Raw genomic sequence first — 23,342 nt, 5'->3', positions numbered from 1 at the left:
GAAGATAAAATATTTACAACCTCACTGTTCTGCCATCTTAGAAGACATTCTAAAAAGTATAGGGGGTATAAAAAAATCACCTGAAGGAAAAAAAAGATGCTTTGAGGGAAAATATGTAAATTGCCCTAGTGATCACTCTATAACAAGTTTCCTAGACACCAACAGCATAGTAGTTTGAAAGGCACTGGAACAATGTGTGTCCTCTACTTTAATTTGTAAGAAGATCAAATCTGCCTGTATGGAGAGATAAAAAGCATTTCTTGTAGAATAGAATAAAGGTACTCCTGTCTTCCTTTGGCTATGTGATCTGGGGGGTTAGGTCATTTGATATGTCCTCACCTGAAACGTGGGATAAAGAACCCGCCTGCCAATGCAGGAGATGTAAGAGGCGCGGGTTTGATCCCTGGGTTGGGAAGATCCCCTGGAACATAGCATGGCAATCCACTCAAGTATTCACGCCTGGAGAATCCCATGCACAGAGGAGCCTGGAAGGCTACAGTCCATAGAGACTCACAGAGTCAGGCACAACTGAAATGATTTAGCACACATGCATAACATGGGGTAATATATGCAGATTCTGGGCACACAGGGTTAAACCTTTCAAAAATAAGCTCCATTGAGATATAATTCACATACTGTAAAATGCAACTCATTTTAAATGCATAGTTCAATGAATGCTAACAAATACATTACATTATCTATCATCACATTCAAGATAGAAAACATTTTCAGCACCAAGGAAAGTTCCCCCATACTCCTTTTCCGTTAAACTCCCTCATACCTCCAGCCTCAAGCAAGCATTGATCTGCTTTCTGTCACTGTAGATTAGTTTTGCCAGCTCTCCAATTTTATATAAATGAAACCATACAGTAAATACTCTCTCTGTTTCTGGTTTCTTTCATTCAAGACAATGTTTTTGAGATTAATCCATATTGTTGTGTGTATCAGTGAGTAATCCATTTCTTTTTATTGTAGAGTGTTATTCCATTATATGGATATATCATAATTTGTTTAGCCATTCAAATGCTGATGAACATTTATGTTGTTCTCAGTTTTGGGCTGTTATGAATAAACTATTATTAACATTTATTTACAAGTTTGGGGGCAGACATGTTTTCCATTTCTCTTTGGTAAAAACCTAAGCATGAAATGTCTTGGTCATACAATAAATAAGTGTTTAATTTTATATGAAACTGCCAAAGTGCATTCCAAAGAAGCTGTGCTACTTTATATTTCTATCATGTATATGAATTAAAGTCGCTCCTCATCTTTGCCGATACTTAGAACTGTCTCTCCAATTTTAGCCATTGCCGTAGATGTGCAGTCATCTCACTGCAGCTTCACTTTGCTCTTCTCTAGTGACTAATAATATGTAAATTTATTCATGCACTTGTTGACTATTTATATATTTTCTTTTCTAAAGTCTGTTTTAATGTTTGCCCAATTTTTAATTGGGTTGTCTTTCTATTGTTGAATTTTAATAGTTCTTTTTGTATTTTAGATTTGAGTCCATCAGGTTTATGCATTATAAATGTTTTCTTCCAGTCTCCGGCTTACTTTTTCATTTTCTTAAAGGTCTATTTTGAAGAGAAAAAGGTTTTAAATTTGGTTACAGTCTACTTTATCATTTTTTCTTCTTCTGCCCAATTTAAGAAATATTTGTCCACTCCAAGTTCTCTGGTTTTTATTTGAAATGTTTAGACGGTCTGTGTTTAGTATAATTGTTGATGTGGTTGAGTTTACATTTATCAGCATGCTATTTTTTTCTGTTTATTCCATTTGTTCTTTGTTCCCTTTTCCTGCTTTTCTTGCCTTCTATTGGATTAACTGATTTTTTTTTATTATTCCATTTATCTCCACCATTGACTTATTAGGTTTGTTCCTGTTTTATTTGTGGTCACTCTAGGATGTACTTATGTGTCCTTAACAGAATCTACCTTCAAATAATATTATCACACTTGGGTGTATTGTGAGGACTTAAACAGGATGCCTCCAGGTTGCCCCTTCTTTCATTCATGGTATTGCTTGTTGTCATATATTTTATATCTCTGTGTGTTCTAGAACCCCAGTGCAGAGATCTAAGCAATTCATTATCTTTTAAAGAAATTTAAAATGAAGAAAATTCTCTGGTATTCACATAAGCATTTGCCATTTCAGCACTAAGTCCTCACTCTTTTTTTATAGCTCCAAATTTTCATCTACTGTCATTCTTCTTCACCCAAACTTCTTTTAACAGTTCTTATAGTATGGGTCTCCAGGCAAGGAGTTCTCTGAAGTGCATGGAGGAGTCTGTTTGTCTATTGGAAAACATCTTCACTTCACTTTCATTTTTTTAAGGATAATTCCACTGAATATAAAGTTCTAGGCTAACAGGATTTTTCCCTCCCAGCACATGAGAAATCATTCTATTGTTTTTCTGGCTTGCATGGTTTCTGATGAAAAGTCTGCAGAAATTCTTGGTCCCACCACCAGAAGCTGTTTATGGTGCTCTTTGCTTTGGTTTTCTTTGTATTTAACTTGCTTGGGTTGTGTTGAGCTTCTTGTACCATTCAGTTTATAGTTTTCATCAAATTTGGAAAGCTGTCAGGCATTACCTCTTTAAATACAGACAATTAGACTTTGTTCTGGCAGGCATTTGATTTACTTGTGGATCAACCTGATCCTCTCCAGACTTATTTATAATCTTTGTAAAGGTGGGTCTGCAGTACCTCTTACTCTAAAATGTTTTAACCATACTTTTATTTTTCTTTTTATACTAAATGTCTCCTTTATTCAAGGAGACTCTCCAATCTGACTGGTCAGAATTTGAATACTTCTGAGTCCTGTATGAGCACTGGGAATTTTTCACCTCATAGCCTCTATGTGCTTTTAACCCAGATTTTCAGATTTTATCCTTACACTTCAACAGTTTAGAAATCAACAGAACTTTCCAGGGGACCCTGGAAAAATATGCAGATATCTGGAATACTTTTTCTCTGCAAGGCTCTCTCCTCCCTGAGAGTCTATCTTCTGAATTTTGGCCATCTCAGCCTCCCCAAACTCTGATATCTGTCTCCTCAACTCAGCAAGATGACTATATTCTATGTGGGCTGCCTCCTTGAAGCCAGTCTTGAAATGCCTTGAAACAGAAACACAGAGTGACTCTCAGACTCACAATCTTCTCTTGGGAATCATGGTCCTATCCTGAGTATTGTATAATACCTGAAAATATTTGCCTCGTGTATTTCATCCAGTTTTATCATTATTTATGCTAAGAGGACAAATCTGGTCCCAGTCACCCCATCATGTGAAAGTCGTTCAGTCGTGTCTGACTCTTTGCGACCCCATGGACTATGCAGTCCGTGGAATTCTCTGGGCCAGAATACTGGAATGGGTAGCCTTTCCTTTCCCCAAGGGATTTTCCCAATCCAGGGATCAAACCCAGGCCTCCCGCATTGCAGGCAGATTCTTTACCAGCTGAGCCACAAGGGAAGCCAAATCATTCCCATCATGGACAGCAGCAAAAGCCTTATCACGGTTTCTTAGATTTTTGTTTTAGTCTTTAAGAAGTCAGCAATCTTTGGACAAAAGACAAAGCCAGCCTAAGGCAAAAGGTTTAAAACTTTGAGGGTGTCATTGTGGCCTCAGAGAGAGACTTCCATGAAGCCTAGGCAGATCCAGGCTTTCTCAAATACCAAAAAGCAGATGGGGAAGATAGCATCCAGGGACAAATGAATCCTGATTCTGCTTTAACAACACCCAGCCTTCACCTCTACCCCTGGATGAAGATGTAGACTTGCTGCTCTGAAAGATTCAGTCCAAGAATCAGAAGAGCCTAAAAGAGCACAGATTGTTGTTATAAGTCCTTCCAGAACAGCAATATAAGCCTGAATATAAAACAGAAGTAGTGTTGCAAGAATTTGGCTTCTTTTTCTACCCTGGCAGGATTCAATCTGCACAGAGAATGTCGCTGACAGCCACACACTGCCAACTCCCATTAAGAACCCAGGGACAAGGGACAAGCTATGTAAAAATATCCTGTATCCATTTGGTCTTTGTGTATATACCTCCCTTTGAGATAAATCCTGAATCCCTGGTTAAATAAATCAGGGATTTATATCAGGGTTTGTGTGTTCTCTTCCTACCGATAGATAACCCCACCCACAATGCCCAAAGCTTCTACCTCTAATCTAATATATTAAACAATAGAGCCTTTTGGAAATGGGTTTTAAATCATTCAAAGAGATTAGAAAAAGGCTTTGAAGGTAGCAGATGATGGCTCTGGTACATATAGAGACAGAGTAGAGGTAAGCATCTTGCTTGGCACCCGTCCTTTCATGCCTCCAAGCAAAGCAGAGTCACCTAACTCTGGGGAACTAAATTTCCTTGCAGAACAAACTCCAACACTTACCCTAACCCCTCACCATCCCCAGACCCAATAAAACTAATAAAAACAGAAGCAAGCAATCTTAAAATTAACACATCCAAGATACAAGCAGAAACCATTGATCAAAACCTGCTATCTTCCTTCACAGCCGACAGTTCCAGAACAGCCTAACACCCCATAATGGAATCCCATTATCTACAAAGGAAACTCGTTCCAGAGGACAGCCACAGACAAAGACAGAATCAAAGCCAGCAGGCAAAGGGGGGGTGCTCCAGAGCTCGCCTCTGCTCCCACAGAAGGGGTGCGACACTCCAGCTGAGAGAGCCATTAGAACAGCAGCAAGGAGAAGACACTCCCCACAAGTTATGAAACTGAGAACAAAATTAAGGAAGAGTCCAGTGGGGAAGGAAGACTGGGGAGCCTACTTCTTCCCATCTGTGCAAAAAGCAAAACAAACTGATTTCATGAAGGAAGAAAATAGAGTCAACAAATACCTCTCCTTAAGTTCCAGAACTGTCTAAATTGGGAAAATACAGGGATTCCAGCTAAAGTAGGGAGAAAGATTCATTAGCAAATGCCTCAAATCCTTAATTCGCACTTCAAACAAACAAGTTAATTGTGTAGCTAACAGAGTGTGACTTGATTATAAGCCACTGGTGGCCATTAATAGATGAAAGGTGTTTGGATTTCAATAGTGTTTGGATTTCATAACCCGCCTTCACAGGAGAAGTTAAGCTTAGTCACCACCTCCACTTGCAACACCTGTGATCATGAGTCCCACATGGCAAGCAAGCACCCCAGCTTTGAGCTTTTAGAATTGAAGAGTAAACAGGAGGAGAGTTCATGAATTTTCTAGAGCTAATTGTTCTACCCTGCTTTGAAGCACAGTAGAGTTTGGTCTCAGAAGGCCTTAACATATGCATGAACACAGCCTTCCTAGCTGATCCACAACTCAAAAGGCCCACTGCTATGCTGCTTCAGCAGGAATTCCATTGAGAAAGCTGAACAGGGCCAGGCTCCAATCCTCAGATATTATTGATCAATCATGAAGATGCCCTATTCCCAAAGACAGAAGCCTAAGTTATATGAGGCCTTAATTAAAACTACAGAAATAGATGCATTTCAAAACTGACCACTGAAAAATCTAAGTCAGTCTTTACATTGACCAGGTGGGCCCTACCTTCAGAATTTCTGATCCTATTAAAAGGAAAAAAAGATATCTTCCTCTTTCTTGCTTCTTGATAATGTCAGGCAGTAATATGAAAGATAAGGAACCCAAAAGCACCATGTTGTGTTCATCTGAAGAGCAGCAGTGGCTGCAGTCAATCAAATATACCTTCCTGAGAACCTTGGGATGTGATGATGCACGTAATGTCAAAACTTTCATATTTTGTAAAAGGCGACTTTGCTTTTCAAAGAGTCCCTATAGAGCAACATCAATAGTAGGAGAACAAAATTGTCCCTTTTCTTCTGGTCATGTAAAAAAAAGAGAGAGAGAGAGATTTCAATAAAAGGAGTCTCTCCCTGTCCAATGTGATGACCATCTACCAAGTCAACCCCAGTGGATCTGTATCTAGCAGCACTCCCAGGAGAGCCGCCTCAAAGAAATATTCTTATCCTCACTGGTTGGGCTCCATTAATTCCTTGAGAATCTGGGTCAAGCATTTTGGGGGATGTAGGCCATGGAGAAGACCTAGCCTTCTCTTCATGAAGCTTATGATCTCAGAAGACTAGGCACCTAAATTAGAGAGTGACACAAGACCCTAAGACCACCAAGGTCCAAGGTGGGTCACGGGAAGCCCAGGAAGAGACAGGGCAACGCAGGCTGGAGGAATCAAAATAAGAAACCATAATGTGACCTCAAGGGAAGGAGTAAGGGGTAGCTGTCCTTGGTACTGAACCAGCTTGTGTTCAAGGGTAGCAATTTCTCACTGCATGTTTTAACACAGTCACCTATTAGTGAATCTTAAAATCAATGTAGGGTGGAAAGTGGTATTTTTCAATGGAATAGGCTGGATTGGGATGGGATGGGTGGAGTAGAATGGAAAATACAGTGTATCGTGGATAGTATTGTTTCTTGAAACATCTGTTCAGGTATTTGATCACAGATGAATATACATATGTGTTTTCTGGTCATGATGTGAAATGTCTTTCCAGAAGTGAAGGGCAAAGTATTGGAAAATCACACTTCCAGGTACAGCTGTTTCTTTCCATCCCTGAACACTGAAGACTTCTGTCACAGGAATTCTAACTAAAGTTTCAACTAAGAGGCAGTGGCACTAGAAAACACGGGATGAAAATCACAAGAGACAAATAAACAGAAAACTTCAGCCACTAACAGATTGTGAGGGGAGAGATGAGGGGACGATTTTGGTGTGTTTACATCACAATTACCAAAATTTGGGTGACTTTTTCCTGAAAAGTTGAAGCACAAAGCACATCTTCAACCTCTGGTCCCAATACAACAGGGGTTTCAAGAGGAAGGTGGCTTCATGGCAAACCCAGGCAACTCATCAATTTGCTCATCCTTTGGTCCTCACATTCAAAGAAGGGCTTTAACTCAACAATAAAGGCTTTTCTGTCAACTGGGGGAAATAAGGGTACCTATGTCAGAAGGTGGTAATGAGGATTAAATGAGTTAATTTATGTAAACTACCTGAAACAGAGCCTGGAACACAGTAATTGCTATACAAGGGTTAACTATTATTATCATTTTACTTTGATATAAGTTTAGGTGGCAAACTAAGACTCTATACTACATAGTCATTAAAAACATTTATGAGATCCCCTAGAGAAGAAAATGGCAACCTACTTCAGTATTCTTGCCTGGGAAACTCCATGGACAGGGGAGACCAGTGGGCTACAGTCAATGGGGTCTCAAAAGGGTCAGACACAACTTAACAATACAATGCTGAGGAGAAAAACCAAGAAATGAAGCTGTGTAACAGTATACAATTTCAAGTATGTTTTGAATATAGAAACAGTATAACAACCTCAAATCTGTTTTCAAAGAGTTCATAAAAATATCAGAAGAGAATTTACTAAAATGCTCACAGCAGTTGGATTTGGGTGTGAGGTAGTTGTACATTTTCTTCATCTTTCCAATTTATTTTTTCACAATTAGTATGTGCTTTTGTAATCAGAAAAGAAAAACCTAGACTTCAAAGCCTCTAACTCAAAGTCAAAATGGCTTTCATCTTGAAATGTGCCATTTTGCAAAGCAGGCAATAAAACTGAATGTAGGAAGGAGGGTAGCTACATGTTTCATCTGTAGAGTCATAGAGATGAGCCAAGCGCTTAGCAGGAATATGGCGTTGCTGACTTTCTGATCTTCCTATGACACTGAGTGACTCCTGAAATGGGGCATTTACCCAAACTTTCAAGTTACTTCTACCCCAGAGGACAGAGTAGCAGAGATCACCTTACACATTCCGGGATGCAGACGCATCAGGTTCTGCCCACACCTTAACCAGAAAGGGCCAGGGACAGTACTGAAAACACACTCACACGTCCCTTGCTGTTCAGTTGCTCAGCCGGCTCCGACCCTGTGACCCCATGGACTGTAGTATGCTAGGTTTCCCTGTCCTTCACTATCTCCAGGAGGTTGGTCAAACTCATGTCCACTGAGTCGGTGATGCCATCCAACCATCTCATCCTCTGTCACCCCCTGACCCTGCCCTCAATCTTTCCCAGCATCAGGGTCTTTGTCAGTGAGTCGGCATTAAGCGGCTGAAGTATTGGAGCTTCAGCTTCAGCATCAGTCCTTTCAATGAATATTCAGGGTTAATTTCTTTTAGGATGGGCTGGTTTGATCTCCTTGCAGCCCAGGGACTCTTGGGAGTCTTCTCCAGCACCACAGTTCAAAAGCATCAATTCTTCAATGTTAAGTCTTCTTTATGGTCCAACTCTTACATCCATACGTAACTACTGGAAAAACCATGGCTTTAAACTTAGCTCCCCAAAACACCTCATTTAGTCCTTGATAATAACTCTGTGAGGTAGGTATTGTCATTGTCCTTTTTCACAGATCAGGAAACTGAGAATTTTAAAAGTTAAGCAACCTTATCATTCCGCCTTTATGCTCTCCTTCAGAGCAAATTTCCTTTAAAGAACATCCATACTTACTACCTCCAATTTCTCCCCTCTCATCCTTTCTTTTTTTAACCACTAGTTTATTCTCTATATCTGTGAATCTGCTTCTTTTTATTCACTAGTTTGTTGTCTTTTTAGATTCCACATACAAGTGATATCATACAGTATCTGTCTTTCTCTGACATTTCATGTAGCATAATACCCTCCAAGTCCATCCATTTTGCTGAAAATGACAGAATTTCATTTTTTTTTTGGCTGAGCAGTGTTCCACTGTATATATACACCACATCACAGATCCATTCATCTGCTGATGGACACTTAGGCTGTCCCTCTAATCCTAAACCTGTTTCTATCAGATTTTTGTGGAAGCAATGACAGATTTTATTTTCTTGGGCTCCAACATCACTGTGGACTGTGACTGCAGCCATGAAACTAAAAGATGCTTGCTCCTTGCAAGAAAAGCTATGACAAACCTAGACAGCATATTAAAAAGCAGAGACATCACTTTGCTGACAAAGGTCCATATAACCAAACATATGGTTTTTCCAGTAGTCATATACAGATGTGACAGTTGGACCATAAAGAAAGCTGAGCACCAAAGAATTGTGGTGCTAGAGAAGACTCCTGAAAGTCCCTTGGACTACAAGGAGGTCAAACCAGTTCATCCTAAAGGAAATCAATCCTGAATTTCCTGAAGCTGAAGCTCCAGTATTTTGGCCACCTGATGCTATGAGATTACTCAGTGGAAAGACCCTGACGCTAGGAAAGATTGAGGGCAGGGTCAGGGGGCGATAGAGGATGAGATGGTTGGATGGCATCACCAACTCAACAGACATGAGTTTGAGCAAACTCCGGGAGATAATGAAGGACAGGGAAGACCATACCCTGGCGTGCTGTAGTCCATGGAGTCGAAGAGAGTCAGATACGAGGTAGTAGCTGAACAACAACAATCAGGTTTTTAGCCCATCAAGACAGATCTTATCAATCACCAATGGCATTCACATTCCCAGAGCCAGTGGCCAATTCTTGGTCTCCATTTCACTTTCTCTATCAGCATCTTTTGATATCACTTCCCCCCTCCTTATTGAAACACTGTCTTTCGTTGACCTCTGCTGCTGCTGCTAACTTGCTTCAGTCATGTCCGAGTCTGTGCAACCCCATAGATGGCAGCCCACCAGGCTCCCCTGTCCCTGGGATTCTCAAGGCAAGAACACTGGAGTGGGTTGCCATTTCCTTCTCCAATGCATGAAAGTGAAAATTGAAAGTGAAGTTGCTCAGTAATGTCTGACTCTTAGTGACCCCATGGATCGCAGCCCACCAGGCTCCTCCATCCATGGGATTTTCCAGGCAAGAGTACTGGAGTGGGGTGCCATCGCCTTCTCCATTGTTGACCTCTAAGACTCCCCATTCTCTCTTGGTCTTCTGCTTCTCTGGCTGTTCTTCTCTGTGTTTGCTTGTTTCTCCTCATTCTCCTTTCTACCTTCTTAGCTTGCATGGTTCCCAAAGCTTGATCCCTGGACCTTCATCTATCACTCCTCTTCATCCCCAGCCACTCCTTGTCAGTTCTTCAAGATTTGAAGCTCGAAACATCACCTCTACACTGACTACCACAAAATGTGTATTTTCAGCCTGAACTTCTACCCTGAACTGCCTGTTAAATAACTCCACCTGAATACCTGATAGCCCTCTAAACGTCACACATCTCATTGTGAAGACACACACAAAAACCCTTGTCCTGTAGTTTCCCCATCTCAGCAGAGAGGGCTTCATGCTTCCTGTGGCTCAGGCTAGATATCTAAGGGCTATCCTGGTCTCCTCTGCTTCTCAAAAATTCATGAGCAAATCCTGTTCCCTTTACCTTCAAAATATGCCCCAAATCCAACACTTCTCCCACCTTCCTGGCTGCCCCCTTGGTTCAAGCTGCTAGAATTTCCTACCTGGAGGATGTGATAGATGCTACCTGGTCTCACTCTTCACACCCTTGTTCCCTGCACACCAGCAAGGGACATCCTTGAGATGGTTCCCACCTCATTCAAAGCCAAAGCCCACCAGCCCTGCACCATCTATTCTCTGCACTCTGCTGCAGCCACACTGCTCCTCGCTGGTCCCCAAACAGACCAGCACATTCCTTTGAATTTGCGAGTCCCCTGTGTCCAGAAGAGCCTCTTCTCTGGAAGGCTCACACCTGGCTCACAGCCTCCCTTGATTAGGGTCTCAGAGCAAATGTCCTTTTATCAGTGAGGCCTTCCTTGATCCCTGTGTAGAAGAGCAGCACACCCTACACCCTCTCTGTCCCCCTCACTCCCATGATTTTTCCTCCATGCTATATATTCCCAACATCCTGCAATATACTATACTTGCTGCTATACTATTTTCCTTTTTTGTCCCTCTTTGTTTGTTAGCACCACCCCCTCTGGAATGCAGATATTTTGTTCATTTGATCACAGCCTCTAGAACAGTGCTCAACCCATAAATATTTATTGAATGAACGGATCAACAAATAAGCCCATTCAAGGCCATCTGGCTAACAAATTCTGGTGGCAGTCAGACCATGACCTCGTGTCTCCAGAGCCCACATACCTCTCATCTCCTGCCTCTGGTTGCCAAGACATGTTGCCTGACAACCTTGCCAAGTCAGAAACAGCCAACCAGCATGCAGCCAGGGAGGAAGCTGGTGTGAGCCCCCATGTGGCTAATGGAACCAAATATTTGAAATAAGGGGTTTGCACTGGGAAATTTAGGACATCTGATCATGACACTAATACCATGTACATGTAGTGCAGCTCAGGTGAGGTCAGTGTTGAAAGAGTGGTCAGGGAACTGACCTCTGTGAGGTCAAGACTGTGCACAAAGCCCCAGCAAGCATGTAACAAGGATCTGTCCTTGACCTCAGGAAGGCCCAGATAGGCCAACACAGTCCACTTTAGTGTGTCTGCATGCTCAGTCGCTCCGTCACATCCAACTCTTTGCAATCCTGTGGACTGTTGCCCGCCAGGCTCCTCTGTCCAGGAGATTTTTTAGGCAAGAATACCGGAGTCATTTCCTCCTCCAGGGCATCTTCCTGATTCAGGGATCAAACTCATATTCCCTGCATCTCCTGCATTGGCAGGCAGATTCTTTACCACTGCACCACCAGGGAAGCCCCTCAGTCCATCTTTACCACTGGAGAAACAGCCCCCAACCCCAATCCTACTAGATCCTACCAACAGAGCCCCTAGCTACTACTTCATCCCTCAAAGTCAGGGTGGACAGTCACCTCCATCCTCTCAGCTCATTTCAATAATGATCCCCTAGACAGGGAGGCATGGAGTACTTTCACCACATTACGGCCAAATACTTCATTTTAATTGGTCCCAGGCATTTCCACTTTTAGAGATTCCTTCAGTTATTTGGTTTAAAAAGTCAATCTCCGCATGATCCAATAGGAGTCCAGAGAATAGATAAGATGGTGGGACTAATCTATAGCATTTGTGTTTAATGGTTAGATATTAATTGGCTTTTTTAAAAGTGTGTAAATCGGTCCATTTTTAGGCTTTGTAATCTGTTCATTCTCATTAATGGAGGAGCAGTAGTCACCACAGCTCTGCCCCACACATCACCTTGTAAAACTATAGTCCATTTGTTTTTAAAAAAAATAAAATAGATTTATCATGATTTGAAATACAGAAAGTCATTAAAATAATAATTAAAAACACAACTACAAGCACAATAAAAGTTCCATGATAATAAACTACATTTTAATGTATACTAATTCTCTTAATGATTTACTGGATATGTCTTACAGGGTCAAATCAATGTCTGCACCAAAAAAAATTTCAATTAAATTCTATTCACTGCATCTTTCAAGTGAGTCTATCGTTTGCTTTTGTTTCCTATCAGGCCATTCGTCAGTTGTTCTAGCCCCAGGATTACAAACAGAAGGGACACGGATGGCCCCATCAAGGTCGGGAGAAACATGCCCAGAGCCTACCCAATCCACCTCCACAATCGCCTGTTCATTTGTCCTTTATGACCTTGTTGGAGGAGGGGAAGGGAGGGTGCCATTCCACCCTCTCTCTGCAGCAAGCTAGGGCTGGGGCCTGACTCACCGTCCCCTCTCCTGCTCAACCAGCACAGGCATTCCCTGAGGGGGCCCCTGGGGGCCCCACCAATAGCTAGTTTCTTCTGCCAGCGGCTGCAGCCCAACACTCAGACTGTCCTTCTTTAAACTTCCTCTTGCCCAGAAACACACACAAAATTGGGCCTCCCTTCTGACCATGCACCTCACCTGAGTATCCAGAGCCAGAAAAAGCACATCTGTGTCCCAGTGCTGTGCACAGAAGCAAGCTCTTCACCAAGTCTTTAGGTTCCCTGAGCGACTTTTCCAGTAAAACACACACAGAAATGATTTATATGCTTAGAAAAAAGTGGCAACTACTGACAGTGTGATGAGATGAAGGGATGTATGGGGGAGGTGGGGCCACTAGGGAGGACCTTCCTGCCGTCACCTCCCTACTGCCAACAGAGAACGCATCAGAGCCGCCAGGACAGTGGGTCCAGGCCGAGGCCTGGGTCTCAGTTGACCACTCCCTTTACGGCCACCACTAGGGTCACTAGGGGTAACCTGCATGTTAGAGAGAAAGCCGAGTTCTCAAAAGACACCTGCTTGGTTTGGTTCTGCTTTGTTTCTTTAATTTTTATTAGAGTATAGTTGATTCACAGTGCTGTGTTAGTTTCAGGTGTACAGCAAAGTGAATCAGTTGTACACATGCACGTGTGTGCATGCGTGCTAAGTACCTTCAGTCATGTCTGACTCTTTGCAACCCTATGGACTGCAGCCCACCAGGCTCCTCTGTCCACGGGCTTTTCCAGGCTAGAATACTGGAGTCGGTTGCCATGCCCTCCTTCAAGGGGATCTTCCCCACTCAGAGATTAAACCTGAGTCTTTTGTGTCTCTTATAGCTCCTGTGTGGGCAGGCAAACTCTTTACCACTAGGGCCACTTAGGAAGCCCACCTATACGTATATTCACACTTTTTAAAAATTCTATTCCCATACAGGTTCTCCCAGGTAGTGCTAGTGGCAAAGAATCCACCTGGCAATGGAGGAGATGCAGGAGATATGGGTTCAATCCCTGAGTCAAGAAGATTCCCTGGAGAAGGAAACCACAACCTACTCTAGTATTCTTGCCCGGAAGATTCAATGGACAGAGTAGCCTGGTGGGCTACAGTCCTCGGGGTTGCAAAAAGTTGGACAAAACTGAATAACTCATATGATTCATTACGGAGTATTGAGTAGAGTTCCCCATGCTATATGGTAGGTCCTTATTAGTTACCTATTTTATATATTTTAAAAATGCTCCTTGGAAGAATAGCTAGGTCAAACTTAGACAGTGTTTTAAAAAAGCAGAGACATCATTTTGCCAACAAAGGTCCTTATAGTCACAGCTATGGTTTTTCTAGTAGTCATGTATGGATGTGAGAGTTGGACCATAAAGAAGGCTGAGCACCAAAGAACTGACAGTTTAGAACTTCGGTGCTGGAGAAAACTCTTAGGAGTCCCTTGGACTGCAAGAAGATCAAACCAGTCAATCCTAAAAGAAATCAACCCTGAATATTCATCAGAAGGATTGATGCTGAAGGTGAAGTTCCAATACTTTGGCCCCCTAATGGGAAAAGCCAAACTCACTGAAACTAATAAAACACTGTGACTCAACTATACTCTAAATAAAAACTTTTTAAAAAAAGGCTGACTCTGATGCTGGGAAAGACTGAGGGCAAGAAGAGAAGTGGGTGACAGAGGATGAGATGGTTGGATGGCATCACTGACTCAATGGACATGAGTTTCAGCAAACTAGGGCAGATAGTGATGGACAGAAAAGCCTGGCATGCTGCAGTTCATGGGGTCGCAAAGAGTCAGACATGACTTAGCAACTGAACAACAACAACAACAGTTTTATGTATAGTGTATATATGTCTTGCAAAGGCCAAGGAGCTTTAGAATCTGAGAAGGGAAATGAATGAGCCCGGGACCTCATGCTACAGCAATGGGGCAACAATAGTGACCAGTGGCACTGCTTTCAAGCCCATTTTTTAAGTGAGGAAAACAAGTTACAGAATGAAAGATGATTTATTTCAGGACCTAAAATGAATTAATGACAAATCTGAGATGAAGCCAGAAGTGGCTATTTAATATCCAGGCTCCTTCAAATCGAGAAAGTTCAGTGTAACATAACACCTCTCCTTTCAGGCCCTTTCTTGGCTATAACACCATGGGGGCCTGAGCGCCTTCCTGAGGTGGCCCCTCTCATATGAACTGCCCTGGGAATTTTTTTTTTTTTTTAATTTTTTGACCAAGCCACTCAGCATGTGGGATCTTAGTTACCTGACCAGGGATCAAACCCTCACCCTCTGGGTAAAAAGCAGGGAGTCTTAACCACTGGACTGTCAGGCAAGTCTGAGCTGCCCAGGTTTTGCTGTTGGCAGAAGAAAGGAGAGGTGCCTGCAGCCGCTGAAGCTCTCATGCCCAGGGAGCTGGTACTTCTGGGTACTTCCCGGCCCGCCTCTCAGGGGAGCCCTCCTTCCTCCAGAGAACAGAGGGCACATCATCCCAAGGAACCACCCTTGGACCCTGAGGCCCAAGAGCCTCAGAAGATGAGGAGCAAGACTGGGGAAAGGAGGGGCCGAGGAAACGAGCAGGGAGCCGCAGAGGTTCTCATTAACCAAGACAGCCTCACGCTGGCGTCAGACTTTATAAGTCTCAACTGCACGATGCTTTTTAAAATATAGGTGCAATTTGGGCCTGTGGTTAATACTGTTTAATTTTATTTTGTACCATGTAATATTTTCCCAACCTGGGCCTGGAGTAAAGTCTTGAGTTTCAGTTCAGACCTGAGTGTCTTGGCAAGTTCACCCAGTCAGCAGCCGTGAGTACGCCCACGGCCACCCCACTGCCTGGCCCACTTCCCGAGTTTCAGTCGAGGCTGAGAACGTGGCTCTTCAGATACTGCGGTGCTCCCCCTCCCAACCCACCCTCCAAAGGAGGAGAGACCTGGAGGCCTGAGACAGATGGCCCAGAAATGTCCACTGCTGCACATCTATCCTATTGACTGAACCGAGCTCCCATCCCTTTGTTTATTCCTTCAACAACTATTTATGCCTCCTGACTCTGCGCCAGGCAGTCTTCATCCAATTTTTGGTCTGGAAAATATGATCACTGTCATCTCAATGAAAGGAGGTGACGCTCCGAGAGAGAAATTGCAGCTTCTAAACCCAGTTCCAGCACTTCCAAGCTGTGTGACCCCTGGCAAGACCCCCAGATTCTCAGCATCTCCTGTTTGTCTTCTGAGGGTCTCCGTGAGGTCTGGGGGAAGGGAGGCCGGAAACACCCTGGCACAGAGCGTGGCACGAAGCTGGGGCTCAATAAATGGCAGCTGTTTCTTCGTGGCAAATGAAGTCAGACTTTCCCAGCTGCATTTGGGTTAAGGCCCAACCATAAAGATGTGATGTGAATTGGGAAGACACCCATAAGCCACCAGGGGCCTCACGGGGTCAAGGACATGGAAGAGGGACCTAGAGGGGAGTGAGTGTCCACACTCTGCCCTTCCTCCTTTACAGCCCTGCAGAGGCCAGGCGTGTGTCCAGCTCTAGCTATCCCTCCTACTGGCTCAAGGGTTCTCCAGCAAGAAAATGAAGAGACCAACAGAGAAGGCCACCTTCCCCTCCCCTCTGTTTGTTATCTACATGAAAACATAGCAATAATTCCACTCGCCTAAAACTCCCCTTAAATGCCAGTGTATAAAAAGAAGATGTTCATGCCTAGCATGCTGGAACATAAGAAAGAGCCTCAGTCTCAGGGAAGCCCCTGGGACAGCCAGGAGGGGTCCCTTGATGGAGAGCAAAGCCCACAGCTAACTGGAACCTAAGGAGCAAGACTGAGCTGAGGTTCTGTAGCCATGAATTCTTCTGAATCCCAATAAACTGCCTTTTATTTTATTTGTCCAGATTATTTATAAATGGATTTTTCAATAAAAGCCAGAGCTCAGGAGACATGATGGATTTTCCCTGGCACTTTGCAGGGACTTGTTCATCCCCACGGCATCAGCCCAGCCCAGCAGTAGAAGCTGTCCTCCCTTCGGGCCACAGATTGGCTTTCAGTAATTTCTCAGAAGCCCTGGGTAGTCACTAAATTTAAACCCCTGTCCTAAAAACTCAAACTCAATAAACACGTATTGATATCCTGGTGCATGCAAGACCTGAGGCTGGCCAGGTGCCATGCTGGGTGGGAAACTTACAGAAGAGAGAAGCAAAGAGGACCCTAAGCACTTTCCAAGTTAGAAGAGAAAATGCTTGTGCAAAAAATCAGGCACAACACAAGGAGCCACAATGAGGATTAGAATGTGGGCCACGGTGACAAGTGGATACTTTTAGTTGAAAAAAAAAAAATTTCTAGAAATCCAACCCAATGCTCCTTGGAAGAAAAGCTGCAACAAACCTGCTGCTGCTGCTAAGTCGCTCAGTCATGTCAGACCCTGTGCGACCCCATAGATGGCAGCCCGCCAGGCTCCCCAGTCCCTGGAATTCTCCAGGCAAGAACACTGGAGTGGGTTGCCATTTCCTTCTCCAGTGCATGAAAGTAAAAAGTGAAAGTGAAGTCTCTCAGTCGTGTCCAACTCTTCGCGACCCCATGGACTGCAGCCTACCAGGCTCCTCCATCCATGGGATTCTCCAGGCAAGAGTACTGGAGTGGGGTGCCATTGCCTTCTCCATGACAAACCCAGACAGCATATTAAAAAGCAGAGACATCACTTTGCCAACAAAGGTCCATATAGTCAAGGAAGGCTAAGCGCCAAATAATTGATGCTTTTGAATTGTGGTGCTGGAGAAGACTCTTGAGAGTCCCTTGGACAGCAAGATCAAACCAGTCAATCTTAAAGAAAATCAACCTTGAATATTCACTGGAAGGACTGATGCTGAAGCTGAAGCTCCAATACTCTGGCTACCTGATATGAAGAGCCAAGTCATTGGAAAGGACCCTGATGCTGGGAAAGATTAGGGCAGGAGGAGAAGGGGATGACAGAGGATGAGATGGTTGGATGGCAATATCAACTCAATAGACATGAGTTTGAGCAAATTCAGGGAGATGGTGAAGGACATGGGGTCGAAAAGAGTCAGACACAACTGAGCAACTGAACAACAACAACCTGAACATCAAACAGGAGAACAAGTGAGTATCTCAGATCCTAGGAGGCCTGGAGGCAGAGTTGGCATCAACGAAATCATTGGAAACCTGGGCTTCTCTTTCCACTGAGCCCTCCTCTGACTTCAGGCTTGACCCATGCAGCTGCCCAGAGATCACGGCAGCACCCCCTCCCCATCATCACATCTTCCAAACCCTAAGAGACACAACTCACAGACTGCTTTTTAAGAGGCAGGACTTTCTCCAGGAGCTCCTACACATCTCAGTGGCAATAACTGGGTCACAGGCAACCCCGAAACCAATTATTGGCATGAGGGGCTGAGACTGATCCAAATTTACTCCCTGGTGCTGGAGAGGGGCCTGTTCCCCCTAACAAAGAATCTGGCCACTGATACCCATGAGCAAGAAAGGAGAGGGGTTTGCTGTTGGGCAAACAAAAGTTGCCCGGCCTGGAGAACTAGATATTCTCTGAAGAGCTTTTGCATTAAACTGGCTAAATATTCACACAAGGAAATCAGGGAACTGGTCTATGTTGTTCTTTGCAAGGCATATAGTAGACATCCAAATGTTTGCTAGAAGGAAGGAGGAAAGGAGCGAGGGAGGGAGGAAGTGGGAAAGAAACAGAGATGGCATTAAGTCAAAAGACTGCCTGGAAATAGGTTAGAGAACATTCAAACCCCTGGTCGCTCCCAGGGAATCAAAATAGCAAATACCATCATGTAGAGAAAGGATATGCTTCCCAGGTGGTGCTAGTGGTAAAGAACCTGCCTGCCAGTGCAGGAGATGTAAGAGAGGCAGGTTCAATCCCTGGGTCGGGAAGATCCCAGAGAAGGAAATGGCAAGCCACTCCAGTAGTCTTGCCTGGAGAATTCCATGGACAGAGGAGCCTGGCTGGGTGCAGTCCATGAGGCCGCACAGAGTTGGACACGCCAGAGTGAGTATATACATAGGGAAAGGATGCTGATGTGGTCCTCTAAACTATGGGCCTGTGCTACCTCCACGATGAAGATTTAGTCCAGCAAGGAAGCAGAACCTCCGTTCTCTTCATTTCACCTATTATTCGGGTCCCTCTAGCCCAGATGCTCACTTGAGATATCGCAGGGCTAACAGCCATTTGGGAAGCTGACTGTCACATGTCCAATGTGGTTGGCATGAGAAAAGGAGGAAACCATTTACTCAAGCAGACAAATGGCCCTATAACCCATCTGCTCTTCCTTCAACCAAGACTTAGGCTTCAAGTCTCTACATGTACCATCTGATTCAAGTTCTACCGAATCCTTCAGATCGTGGGGAGCAGGTAAATTATTTCATTGTTAGAGGTTAATGGGTACCAGGAATAAGCAGATTGATCTCAAAAGCAGGAAAGTCAGATCTATAGATAACTAAGTCAAAGGTTTGTTTGGAGACCAGATAAATCCTCGACTTTTTTAAATGACATGCCCTGTTTATCACACAGAGACAGATGTGCCATGCACGCTTCATAGGGCCAGGGGAGCTCACAGACAGCCCACCTAATATGAGACTCTGGGGGTAGAAGGGCCCCATGCATCCAGCAAGGCAACCAGCTGAAGCCTCAGGAGCTGAGGATGTGGCCAGCAAGGCTGTGGCCCCAGGCAGGAGAAGAGGGAACCGCTGGGAAGAAGGAGATGATTGTGGACCAGCAAAAAGGCAGGAGAGAGAAAGCCTCTGGCATGAATGGGGGCCCAAAAGGGGTGTAGGGGCTGACAGGACTTGAGAAGTGTGACGCTGAGGTCGGCAACCGCAGATCCACGCTCAGATCCACCCCTCCTCCAAAAGCCTCAGCACTACGCCTGTCACTTCTTCCTTCAGGATGGGGAGCGGCCCCCAGAGAGAGCAGATGCCCCAGTGGGGGTGACACAAATGCTGCCTTCCTCTCTACTTCCCTTCCCTCGGTCCAACTGCTGCTGCACTTTCAGGCGTGGCAGGCAGTGGACATTGACAAACATGCCTGAGGCCACCTGCTCTTTGAAAAGAGGATAATTCTTCACCGGGTTGGAAGGGAAAAATTATTTCCCTGGTTGGTCTTTACTACACTCAGATCCTGTGACTTCGGGCTCCCACCTGCCCAGCAGCCCCTCTCCCTTCTTTGGACCCCTCCAATCAGCTGGCATGGAACCCAGCAGCAGGACGCCCCCACCTCCTCCTCTGGCCCTCTTGCTGCAATGGAGTCAGCATCGTGGCCATGTCAAATCCTCCAAATCTGCCCTGCACCTCAACTTCTCGGGCTTTCCCAAGGGCCTCACTCCTGAGGCTCTCCTTCCTCTGCCTCGTCCCTCAAGCAGAATTCCCTTCCCTCCTCTCCTCCCTCCAGCCCTCCCTCTGCCAGCTCATTCCACGCCTGCCCCTTTCGACTCCTCCACGTTCACTAGGAAACATCTCCAGGCCCACACTCAACCTCTAGACACTGAACCCAGTGCTTCTCTCTTAGCTTCTTCTCTCTTATCTTAGCTTCTTCTCTCTTATCTTAGCTTCTCTGTGGCCTCCCAAGGAATGGCCGCCCCTCCATGCCCCCTCCCCTTCGGGCTTCTCCAAAACCACCCAGACCTGCTTCTCCAGGCAGCCCCGCCTGGTCTCCAGCACCATCTCCTCTGCTCTGTAGGACATCTCAGCATCTGAGCACTGCAGGATCCCACCTGGCCCCCTGGCTTTTCTCTCTGCACTTTCTCCTTCATGTGTGTTGCCGGTGGAGGGGGAGTCCTCTCCTGGTTTATGGCTTTATGCACCAAGTCCTTGTTGATGACACACAGACTTACTTCTCTGGGCCCCTGACTCCAGTATCCATCTGCCTTCCTGCCCTCTCCATGGGAATGTATGATGAATATCTCGCATTAAACGTGTCCAAAGATGATTTTTTTTTTTTGCCTCCTTCCTTATACCCCTTTCCCCTCGGACTTCACCCTCCCCATATACTGCACTGCTGATCATCTGGCTATGTGAGTCAAAAACTTACAAATTCTTTGGTTCTAACTCTAAAGAAAATCTCAAAGCTGTCCACTTCTCTCCTCCCCCATGGCCAGGCCCCATCCTATCTCACCTGGACAACTGTTGTAGTCACCCAGCCAGCCCCCTGACCACCCTCAGGATGCTGTCATCGAGAAAGACCCAGGAGGGACTTCCCTGGTGGCCCAGTGGTTAAGACTCCGTGCTTCCAATGCAGGCTGTGCGATCCCTTGGCAGGGAGCTAAGATCGCACACACCAAAAGACCAAAGCATAAAACAGAAGCATATTGTAACAAATTCAACAAAGACTTTAAAAGTGGTTCACATCAAAAAAAAAAAAAATCTTAAGAAAGATCCAGAAATCCTCTCAAGTCACTCCCCCCACAGCTCCCATCAGGCCCAGATAGCCCCACCCCATCCCTTTGTGATCTCAGGGTTCCAGTCGTCCAACCCCATCACCTCACCCCTCCCCCAGGCCCAGGAGCACACTGAACTCTCTCCCTCCCAGGCCCTTCTCAATCACCACTCTTCACAGCTATCTTTTCCCCTCCCTCCCTAGAATATAAACTGAAAGAGGCAGAAAATGTCTCTGATTTGTCTACCTTGTGCCCCCACCTCGTGCTGGTGGGACAACCACAAATATGTGCCCCCCCCAAAAAAAAGTGTGGGTGCTGAACTTGTAAATACAACTTGCTGGGTTTTGTAAAAAGAAAATGTCTAATACTCTAAATCTAAATGCAAATTTAGAGCCAGAGAAGATACTTCAGATTCAAGATAGCTTTAAAACCGAAAAAAAAAAAAAAAAAGGCTGGGGGTGGGGCGTGGTCATGCAGCAATAATTCTTGAGAAGAAATCTTTCATTTCAAGAGTTGGAAGGTCTGTCTGTCCCTGCCTCCAGCCTGCAATGCAGCTAAGCCAGTGTCCCCTGCAGCGTGCGTGGCCACAGACCATTCTCCTCGCTGATGCTCTCCTAACATGGGGGCGTGTGGGAGGGGCAAACAGGTGCTCATGGCCAAACAAGTTAGTAAAATAACAACCCGAGGACGCTTCCCTCCAGGGAGGCTGCGTTTCTCCACACCAATGTGTCTTGAAAGGCACTGCAGTTTTCATTTCTTTCCACCAGCACTTGCAGACCAGCTGCAGTGATGGGCTTGTGCTCCCCAAAGCAATTACTTTGAAGTCCTAACCCCAGTCCCTGTGAATGTGGCCTTATGTGAAAATAGGGTCTTTGCAGGTGTAACCAAGTCAAGATGGGATCAGAGTGGAGAGGGTGGGGCCTGGTGTACACTCTGGGGTCCTACTAACGCGTCTGGCACAGGAGGTCAGATGCACACGAAGAAGCCACAGAGCAGAGACTGGAGGTATGCGGCCGCAGGCCAGGAGTGCCAAGGATGGCTGGCCCCTACCTGACACAGAAGAGATGAGGAAGCTCTCACAGTCTGAATCTCAGCCGGCCCTGCCAGCACCTTGACTGTGGACTTTGAGCCTCTGGAACTGGGAGAGAATAGCTTTCTATTGTCAGCTGCCCAGTGTGTGGTCTTTGTTACAGCAGCTACAAGAAGCTTGTACACCTGCAACCCTCAGAGCAAAGATGCCCGGTCGTCTCCCAGAGCCTCCTCTTCCTCCCTGTTCCTGACTGCGTGTGAGCCCCAGGCTTCACATCCACTTGACGAAGAGTCCTTCCCAGGAGTCCCCCCATCAGCTGTTTCCCAGCATCCTGGCCTGACACTCAAGGACTGTTCCTCCATGCTCCAAACATGCAGTCACACCTGATAGACAGTTACACATCACGTATTTTAATCCTGCCTCATCTTCTCTTCCCTTTCTTCCTTTTATGAACCAAATATGTTCAACTGACTGTGTTATATGTCTCTTGACAATTTTCCTTAAATGTATCATTTATTACACAGCTATTTATTGAGCACCAGCTGTGTACCAGAAACCTACGTCCTTCCTGGAACAACATAGCATATAAACAGTTATACATTTTAAAAATAGAACAGGACCATAAGTCATCAAAACAAACCCTTCACCCCCTCTTCCTCCTAGCTCCTGGCATTTCAACTTCTGTCCTCTGAATCCTGCCCTTCTTTCCAGCTCCTTCTTCTAACAGCTTTATTCTCAACTCAGCCACCACTGCCCTGCCAGGAGCTGCCCCACTACACCCTCATCATCCAGCCTGTTGTTTCCTCCTCTCTCCTTTCCCCCAGGGCTCCATCACCACTTTATAAAACCCATCGTGAGAGACTTCCCTGGTGGTCCAGTGGATAAAAATCTGCCTCCCACTGTAGGGGACGCAGGTTCGATCCCTGCTCAGGGGACTAAGATCTCACATGACATGCGGCAACTGAGTCTGCATGCTCTAGAACCCATGCACCATAACTAGAGAGCTTGAGCACCACAGCATGGAGCATGGAGCATGTGCTGGGACCTATGCAGCCAAATTACCTAATTTTTTTTAAAAAAAAACCCGCCATGCTATTTCCTAGATCCTTGACTTAGAATGGCCTTCCCTTGCTCCTCCCTGGTCTGTCTTGACCTCCTCCAAAAGCCCTTTCCAAGCACTTAACACTCAACCCAACCCCTCCTATCCATGTGCTCTCCATGGGGGTAACACTGAAAACATTGAACACCTCGACCAGCACAGACAGTGGAACTTAGAATGCATGTGAGCCAGAGCAGTGGGGCCCCGAGGGACCATAGGGTGGCACCTTCTTATTAGCAGTTAGGAGATACTTTCCATGGGC

The sequence above is a fragment of the Oryx dammah genome, unplaced genomic scaffold (genome assembly GCF_014754425.2).
Source record: "Oryx dammah isolate SB20612 unplaced genomic scaffold, SCBI_Odam_1.1 HiC_scaffold_21, whole genome shotgun sequence".
Lineage (NCBI taxonomy): Eukaryota > Metazoa > Chordata > Mammalia > Artiodactyla > Bovidae > Oryx > Oryx dammah.
The sequence above is the reverse complement of the archived record's forward strand: the minus strand, read 5'-3'. Positions refer to the sequence as shown.